Below are 7,919 nucleotides of genomic sequence, written 5' to 3' on the forward strand. Positions count from 1 at the left end.
TCCTGCAGTCGCAGTCGAGCAGCCGCCTCCGTCCCCGCCCCGGAGCACGGAGGCTGCAGCAGCAGCGGCGGGTGCAGGCCCCGGCCCTCACCCCACCCCCATCCGCGGCGCGGGCGCTGCCAGGCCGGAGCCACAGGAGGTAAAGGCGGCCGGGTCGCGGAGCTGCGACTGCTTCTCCCTCGGGGCTGCGCGGCGGCTGGGCCAGGCCGCGGGCCCGGGGCGCCCTGCATGCTGCTGTGCGGGGTCCTGGGTTGGTTGCATGGAGGAAGTGACCCGTGCGGCTCCGCCTGGGGTGGGGGAAGGAGGCGGCCGCGGAGGCCGGAGCCGGCCTGGGAGGCCGAGAGCATCCGCGCCCCCTCTGCAGGCGTCGTTGTTGCAGCGTCTTGGTCAGGTTCTCGGTGGCTCTGTTCATGTGTTCCCCCCCCCCAGACCGAAAGGACGTGGAGCTGCAGCACTTCTTAGCCCCCCTCGGCTCCTCAGCACCCGTTCCCCGGAACAGAGAGCTCAGCCTGCTGGAGTACTGAGCCTGGCCCAGATTCATAGTTGCTCTTGACTCTTAGACAGATTCCTCAATACAAAAGTTTGCAAGGAGCACCTAAAAATTAAACCCGTGGGCAGGTCTAGTGGGTGATTCTTTACAGTTTCCAGCAGTTAGCTGTTAAAAGCCAGTAGTGCCCTCCCTTTTCATCTGGACCAAGGCAGGCCTTTGAAGCTGCAGGGAGAACTGACTGGATGCCAGAACATTATATTTGAAGGAAATCACATTCACTTTGTTCAGTGTCTAGTTACCTGAGTTGTGACTAACACTGAGACACTGGTTTGCTGACAGCGTGCTTTTGAAATTGCATTCCTTTAAAGGAGTGCCAGATGCTGCGCAGTATTAAATGGTTAGGTGTGCTGACACCTACACTTGATTCACCAGATAAACCCAGAGATATCGAATAGGAGTCCAGAGCTTCAGAAACTTTCTGACCTGTTATGGCCTTTCTGCACCTGAAGAATTGCACTCTTATTTTGTCCATAATTAAAGCAAGTAAAAGCTAAGAGCTGGGATTTTCTGAGGAGTTCCCTGGCTCTGAAAAGATTGAGAACCACTGTTTTAAAGCATGGTTTCCATCTGTACTGTGGATACACTTTAAAGGAGTACCCATGCTGTGATCAGGTGCCTCAACACAATTGACTTTGGTAGAGTAGATGTTGCCTAAAAGTAGGTGCTTGTTTTCATTGCATTTCCTAGAGAGCTTCTCTCATTCCTTCACTAAGCAATGAGAACAACTTGATTGCTACTTATTAAATGTTTACAATACTCCCTCCCCAACACATTTACAACCTGCACCTTTTAAGACTTGTACCCCTCTTTTGCTAAAGATATGAGTGGTGAAAAAATCAAAGCAAATGATCAAGAAATAAAATAAGCTTCAGCTTAAATCCTAGCCCACGTTTTTTGGTGATACCTTCAGCTAAACAAAAGAGAGAAAGTTAGTTGAATCATTCTTCACCTATTTCCTAGGCATTAAATCTAAGTGTTAACTTCTGGATGGATCATTTAAATGAATAGTTATTTAACATGACATACTAAGAATTCAGTGCACTTGTAAAGAAAATACTTTAAGTGTTCTTTAGATTTGTTTTTTATGGTATTACCCTTCCCCCCTTCTCTTTCTTGATGGAACATATATGACAGTAATGTAGGCTGGACGTGGTGGTGTTGCAGCTGTAAATGTGGAGCAGTGAAAACATTAAGATATTAGTATAGATCAGGCTTTAGGTACCATCTGTGCCACATTTGAAATTAACCAAAGTGCAACACTAGTTTGTACTATATACCCAGTGGGAAGTTTGCTGTGACATTTGCTGTCTGACAAAATAGAACAACCCTTTTAATCAAACTGCTAGATAAAAATGTGTTGTAGCAGGGTCCTGTAACTCCTGTAACTGTGGTATATTTGGAACTTATTTTCATGACTTGTTGCCTTTGGCCATTCTTTGTAGGCTGATACAGCCCTCTGCCAAATCAAAGCATGTTGAATAAAACAACAGACCTTTCTTAAAGAATTTACTACATTTCAGGTATAATGGAAGCAAATCACTGCGTAGAAGTCTATTGAAATATGGATTCAGCTATAAAAGTTGCTAGATTACTAGCTCCAAGTTCTTGTTTACAATGGAAAGTTTGTCGAAAGAATGACCCGTGTTAGAAACTCTAGTGTAGACAAGAGCCTTCAGTAACTTTTGCTTAGCACAACGTTATAAGGACTTGTCTACATGAACAAGTTAGTATTGCATACACTCTTTCTGTGGCCAGTATAAAAATAAGTTGCATTTATGTGACAACCCCTTGAAGCGATGTAGAGAAATTTTGACCCGTCTTCATCCTAGTGTGCTGTTTGTGTTTACACCTCTCTGTCTTGACTGACCCTCCAAACGTGGTCCCACACTGCTTTAAACTCTTCGGTGACCTGACCTCTCTCTGTATATGTGGCTTGTGCACCTTCGGGGGTACAGTGACCAGGTGTTTAAACTTTTCCATGTAAATACTGGCATGTAGCTGTTGTCTTCATGCTTGAATGTGATCTACACATGCTTCTGTGCACACTGCAAACCTCTGAATAGTTCATGTCATTGTTAAAGTTGGCCCCATGTCAAAATCCTAGGCTTCTTTGCACTTTGGGACAAAGGCAAGGTGTATCCTCAGAACCACTGCAACCAGGTGGTATACAAGGCCTTTGGCAAAGAAGTGGCAGCCTTTGGGCAATTGCAGCAACACCACATATTACTGCTCTGAGGTAAAGGATTTGAAAATGGGTCTGTTGGGCTGTGAAGGATGTTAACTGTCTTGTCATACTGCAAGGAGTTGGACTAGATCTTGATAGGTGTCTCCAGCACTGAGCTGTACTTTGTGGTGGATGAAGGGAAGGGACTGCATGTTTTGAGGACAGTGTGATAGACAAGTCCTTACGAAAGGACAACCCTGACAGCCAGGGACTGTCTGCAAGACAGGAACCCAATCAGGGCCCTGGCCCCCCACCCCAGCTCAGAGAACCTCCTCCCATATATTGCTAGCCAACTTGGCCACACTTGCTGAGTCCCAGACCTTCAGCAGGAAAAATATGGTAAGCAAGCTTGCATTTCCCTTAGCTATTAGCACATAGCAAGATCTAGGCCACAGACATTTGTTTGCAGTCATTGTGGGCCAGTGTGAGAAAATGCCCTGTGTGAGTTCTAGTCTCACCTTGGTGCCACTATTCACATGTCCAGGATGTTAAGCTTCAACTATGGTTGCTGAAAATGCCTTCTCTTCCCTTTCCCAGCACTGTCTCCTGTTCTCTCCATCAAGCCAACCTCATCCATATTGCACACGTTGCTTGGCTCCCTGGCAGGGACTACCCAAGCTGAAATGACTGCTCCTTCTTTCCAAATGCCCCTCTTTGCCCTTGTTTGGTCCCGGTAAATTAAAAAAAAGTAATCCAAAATAGATATCTTTACTGTATCTCTGTTTTTTTGAACACCAAGCCTTTAGGTTGCATTGCAGTAAGAAATCAGTGCACTGTTATTAGGATTTGCCTGTCCAGAAAATGGTGTACAGGTTTTTTTTTTTTTTTTTGTTATTCTCATAAGGATTTTCAAAGTGATTCCAAGGTCTCAGTTGGCTTTTGAGAGAACCATGAATTTCCAGAGAAGTAAAGTTTCAGAACAATTTGTCATATCCAGGGTCTCCCAAGACTGAAGAGAGGCTCTGGAGATGTCTTTCCAAAATTGAGGGGCGAAGACAGACATTAACTCTGAAACTTTGGAAACCAAATAATCATTAGTAACTGGCTTGATACTCTTCTCATCTTTGGCACCTAAATCTGTGGCAGAAGATTGAGAAATGGAGTCTATTTTGCCTAGAGAAGAGATGGCTACGAGGAGAGCTGATAAGACTCCTCAGATATGTATGACTGCTGAAATGTGGAAGGTTATAAACTTATCCATATCCACTGGGATAGGACAATAAGTAATAGGCTTAACTATGGTAAGGAAGATTTAAATTAAGCTTTAAGGCCACAAATGCTAACCATAACTCATCATATAGTGAGCTTGATTCTGCAGAGAAAGTGAACCAAAGTGAAATGCGGGAGGGACTGGAGGGAAAGTATCACATACATAGGTTTTGAAACCTTTAACTCTGGAAGCTTTAAATAAGAGGTTAAACAAAAATCTGCCAGGCCAGGAATGGTTTTGGTATAGTTGACTTGGTCTTTAGACAGGAAAGATGACCTCTCAAAATCCTTTCCAGCTCTGTTTCTGGTTCTGTAACAATTTTTTTAAATAGTCTTAAGAAGTGTCCTGTCTTTATCTGTATTTCTTGGATTACCATACCATTTATTACATATATTTAAATGCCCATTTGGAAATTTATAGTTCATTTAAATTAAATGGGTGGGAGAACACTGAATTGGCTCCTTTGATGCTCTTGTTCTTATGAAAATGTCTTCCGCTAATTTCTTTCAGCAGTTTTCCTATATTCTTTTTTTTTCTCTTAAACTAAGGGAAAACAACTTCGGGATTTGGAGAGAGGAAGTTCACACGCTGTCTACAGGGAAAAAAACCTTGCAACTTTGTAAATAAAACCTGAGAATATAATTATCAAGTCTGTAGTCAGTTAGGTACTTCTTTTTAGCTTATTTTTTAAAAAACTATGTACTTCATATTTTAGCACTTAGCTTAATGGATCATTTTGAGTATACAGATCTAAAAAGTTGGTGAACTGTCACATAACTAACTGGGTGAGAGTATGGACCTTTTGAAAATGGGCAGAATTTTGAATTCAGACAACCTGTCTTTCACAATTTTGCTACTGCAATTTTTAAAAATTTTTATGCACTTGTGACAGCCTGATTCACAAATACAGATTTGGGTTAGAAAAGGATCTTCAATTTCAAATATTAGAAGAAAAGGAAATAACTCAAGATTATGTTCCATCAACCACACTTCAACTTGTTCTTACTATTCTAGATGCTTTATATTTAGGATCAGTCTTACTAACTAAGGTAATAAATATTTCATAGGCCTTCTGGATGACTTCTCAGAAAAGTCCTTGTGAGATTTTGTTGTTTTATGTGATTAGGTGAACTTAAATTTTCATGGAGGCTCAAGTGGCAGGCTCTTCAGTCTATAAATTTTTGTGTCTTCAATTCCTTTTGTAAATGTAGCCTGCCTTTGTAAAATCCTATTGCATATACAATATGCAGCGTTTTGATCTCTGCACCTCATTTGTTTAACAATGTCAATATACTTTGCTTGAAAAGTGGAGACAGTTTTCTAAAGAACTCCACAAAAATGTCTTTAGACAGTGGGAACATCAATCCTCCCTTTTAATCAACCAACCATAACATTTGCTTTAGAACATTTGCTTTAAGAAGTTGTCTTAAAGGAGTGAAAAGACTCTACATTCATGCTAAATAGAGTTTTCAGTTGTGCTGAGTACTGCTGTTGAAAACCCCACTCCAGTGTGGACATATTAGTCCAGGCTATTCAGTTAACTTGATTGCATAAAACCACTCTTTTTCTCATCTAGAAGAAGCTACAAAACAGCTTGATTAGTTGTGCATTAAGGGATATATTCTAATTTCTGTGCACTAGATATCCGTGCCTAGCTCCCCACCATGGTTGGATGAATCTTTTCCTGACTGGCACTGAAGTGAGAACACCGTCAGGATGGTTAAGAACTGTGCGGAAGACATTCAAATCAAGTAAGACTATTTCTAGTGTGATCTGTCTTCTGTTTTTACTTTTATGCATGGTGCTGGTTCTGTAACTGATGTAATTCCATGCATTTAAAACTAGGAAACAGAATCCTTTTGTTGAGTTAAAAGTTTTTTTCTGTAGAAAAGCAACTTAAATCTAACTAAATTCAAGCTTGAGTGCCAGGTTAATTGTAGTGAAATAGTAGTTATATCTAGCCTTATATATTATTTAGTCCTTAAAATTACTAAGCATTATATGGTCTATTGGAAAATTGCATATTTGATTTTATATTTTTATAATTTCTCTTTATGAGGAAAGTGTGTTCACACCTACAGATGCCTAACTTGTATGTGCAACAATATGATTTCCTGACAGCAAGAGAAAAGTATATTCTATAGCTACAAAGTCTTTATGAAAGAAATATGAGAAGGAATCCATTGCTGGGCAGCATAGCTGGAGTAGTCAGTGAAGCTCAAAATGTAAGTTCTTTAGAATTATTACTTTATTCGAACAATAATTCTTTTTGGTCTCCAGGGTCTCGGTAGGTTTGTTAAGAATAAAAAAGTTAAATGGAACATTGAAATATGTTTTGGGTATATATGGTTTGGAAAATTGAATGTCAGATTTGTTTAAGTACTTGATTATTGTCTTTTTAATTCCTCTGAGTAATTTAAAATTTATATAGCAGTCATACCACTTGAGATTGTATGTTAAGAGTTGGGCAGGGTCAGAGTTTGTTCTATAGGTGAATTGAAGGCCTGTATGATACAAACAAAATTGTATGGGTGGATAGTACTGATGGTTCAAGCTTAAACTAATAACTTCTGGTGCTGGATACCTAATTTATGCATACTTTTTAAGTCATTCATAATCTAACACATTGCTAAAATATATTGCTGGCACTACTAATCCAGTGACTATTGACTACAGAAAAATAACTATACTAATGTTTCTTCCACAGTAGAAGAAATGCAGTAACCTCTGACGTAAAGTTCTGAAAGGGTTGTGTGACTTTACTATGCATTTATTATCAGCTTTTTACTTAAACTTGTTAAAACTGTGGCTTACTACATTTCCCTTTTGTTAGGCTTTTCCTCCTTGGTTCAACTCTTTTTTCTTTTCTTTTTCTTTTCCTATAATAACGTGATTATTGCAGCTTCATAGATTGTTGGATAACTGCTCATGAATTTTAGCATCCATTTTAAGGAATCCTGCATAATTGCAACCCCCACACCCCCCAATGTGAACTGCATGCATGTGAATGATATATTTGTGAGGTCTTGTTTATATTGAATAATCCTATATTTATTTTTCAAAAAGTAAACAATGCATGTCGGACTTTTTCCTACTACGTCAGAAAAATAAAATACCTGCATCCTGTCTAGTAATCCTTTACCATTGTTGGAAAGCCAAGAAAAAAAGTAGACCTTTCCCAGACTAAGAAAGATGATGTTATTTCCAATCAATTTGGCTTCATTGAGTTTAATCGTAGTATAAACACAATTTAGCACTTCACACCAAGTTTTAGCAGATGTGTTGTGGCCTAGATCATGTCTCCTGGAAGACTTACACAGCAGGTTTACACAGGAAACTTGCTTGCATAATGAAGTTAATTGTCATTCTAGCTTTAAACAGATATCTCATTTGAGGTGGTCCTGATTGATCCAAGTCAAGACCTGGAACAAATGAAAAGCAGCATAGCCCTGTATATATGTCACCATTCTAAGCTGCATTGCTTCCCCTCTGATATGTCTGTCCCTGCATGGCAATTAACTTAACGAACTGCTGTGAGTTCACAAATGTATACAGCTTGGTGGGGGTGGTGTTAGCACATTTTATCTTGGGTACTTCACCATTACCTGAAGTGGGGGAATGAACTTGTATGTCTACAGGATCCCAGGACAAAGGCTTTTTTCTGGGAGAAATGTCATGTCTGTTTACATCTTTATTCTAGGGATTCCATTTAAAGCCTCACTTTCAAAACAATTTAGCTTTTGTGTATGGTTGTAAAGTTGTTGCAGTGAGATTCAAGATGGCTCTAGAAAGCAGGGTTGTCCTCTATGGCAGTGCCATGATGTGTGCAAAAATAGGAAGTAATTCAACATCAACATGAAAAGCTGGGAGGAGTGCGCAGAATCCTGTCCAGTCTGGAGGGAACGTCTGGTACTGGGTGCAGCTCAACAAGAAAT

The 7,919-nt window shown here is 40.3% G+C and overlaps 1 protein-coding gene across 2 annotated transcripts in view; it reads left to right on the plus strand.

Annotated features, from left to right (window-relative positions):
- Positions 1-50: 50 nt before the first annotated feature.
- The window catches only part of N4BP2 (NEDD4 binding protein 2), a 96,396-nt gene continuing 88,527 nt past the window's right edge, over positions 51-7,919 (plus strand). For both annotated transcript variants that reach the window (XM_019526064.1, XM_019526066.1), the window contains exons 1-3: positions 51-139; positions 5,626-5,735; positions 6,066-6,209. The gene's annotated coding sequence lies outside the window, so the exon portion shown is untranslated. The remainder of the gene's footprint in view (positions 140-5,625; positions 5,736-6,065; positions 6,210-7,919) is intronic.

The sequence above is a fragment of the Gavialis gangeticus genome, unplaced genomic scaffold, assembly GCF_001723915.1.
Source record: "Gavialis gangeticus isolate Ggan-Ray unplaced genomic scaffold, GavGan_comp1, whole genome shotgun sequence".
Lineage (NCBI taxonomy): Eukaryota > Metazoa > Chordata > Crocodylia > Gavialidae > Gavialis > Gavialis gangeticus.